This window comes from Squalius cephalus (assembly GCF_949319135.1).
Source record: "Squalius cephalus genome assembly, chromosome: 13".
Taxonomy (NCBI): Eukaryota; Metazoa; Chordata; class Actinopteri; order Cypriniformes; family Leuciscidae; genus Squalius; species Squalius cephalus.
The window spans coordinates 14,673,488-14,675,362 of NC_137134.1; positions in this window are offsets into that span (position 1 = coordinate 14,673,488).

The following is a 1,875-nucleotide window of genomic DNA, read 5'->3' on the forward strand; positions in this document are numbered from 1 at the left end:
CTTTTCAAATGTGATTAATAAGTAAAGGTGAATAAAAGACTGAAAAAATTTATAGAGATATGTATTAAGGTGTCGTAAAACATGTAAATGAACAATCTGCTGGAGTCATGCACATGATGCAAATGTGTTCAAGGTTAAAGACAAAGACTCCATTGACTCATCTGTGGAATCACCACATTGTCCTGAAACATCTTGTTCAGTTGATTCATTTTCTGCTGTTGAATCTGAAAAAAAAAAAAAAAAAAAAAATCTGTTTGTTCTGATGGCAACATTCTTCTCATTTCTGAGAAAACGATTACTTTTAGTGAAAATCTTATTACTTATAATGCAAATGATTTGAACACAGACATTTGCATATTTCATACACAAAGTTTATTGTATTTTATACATAAAGAGATTATCCACATACAGAAAGCACAAGGCTCTTTGTGCTCTAACACTGTTATGTGGACAGATATTGTTATAAATATTACAGCCCTGGAGCTCCATGTTTTTCATGTTTAATCTTGTGCACTGAATGTATGAACACTGAAATAAAGCTTTCAATAGGAATCAATTAATCAGATTTAGTAAATGAAATGTTATCAAACATAAAATAATACTTAAAAGTACAAAATGCATTTAATACTGGCAAACATAAAATGATGAAAGAAGCCTTGTTGTGCAGAATTGTTCAGGCGGCAACATACTGAATTGTCTCATTCATTTTTTACTTGAGGAAGATATCAGAAAAGCTTTTGGACCTGACTTTCATTTCTGTCTCTATTCTTTGTTCTTCCTAAGGGGCAAAGGCAGATTAAATAATTTCTCACGATGAAACCAGCTATATAAGCACTATACTGTGAGGCCCGATATATTGGTCCAAAGCCGGTTCGCCAATACACGGGGAAGGTTATCACGTGTTCTGTCCTCACTCATGCAAAGTATTGGTTGGTTAAATTTGCAATACATTAATCATATATTTGCTCGTTATTTCATCTGACTCCATAAATGAAAGGTTTTAATAATATCTGTGCCTCACTAAAAGTGAGCGAATGTTTGACTATTCCTTTTAACCATTAAATGAACAATGTCAAAATCAGTTAGAATAATCATATGTAACAATTTAATATTTCAGATATCAGAGATCAATTCCACAATCAATTCAAATATCTAGAACATGGTTATACATCGGTTACACCAACTAATCTTACCCAGCTCGTACCTGAGAGAGAGAGAGAGAGAGAGAGAGAGAGAGAGAGAGAGAGAGAGAGAGAGAGAGAGAGACCACCTATTCCATTCGTGTCCAGCAAAGAAGAGCCAGAGAGAGGGAGCACACCTTCCTTTATCCTCCTGACCAGGTGACATGGGGGATGGGGAGACCACCTTCAAATGGCTTAGCCAGTTTTCTCTAAACTTCTATAAACCTTCTTACCTTTTATTTTATCTATCTGGATATGAGATATCTGTACCACTCACTTTGAGACATTTCAATTGACACCAAAAATATAACAGTCAATGAGAAACATTCACATTAAACCATGTTCTTGAGTGAGTTCTTTGTTGTTTCTGAGAGGAAGTGAGGCTGTATGGGGGAGGTTGAATATTAATTAGCCAGCAGGGCCCTTTTATCTCAGACTAGGCCTCAACCAGTATTTTTAGTCTTACAATACTACAATGTAAACCCATACCAAAGGAGATGATGTCACCACATCTGAACCTGTTTCTTTTCCTTAGTTTCCAGCAACAAAAAAAGTGAAGAAAAACATTACTACTGTTATGGAACAGAGACTCAAGACAAAAGGATATTAGTGAGAAACAGGTTTATTGAAATAAGTAGTGGTGAGTACCAGTGGATGACGATATTGGTGAATGTCTTTAATGTGGATGAGATAC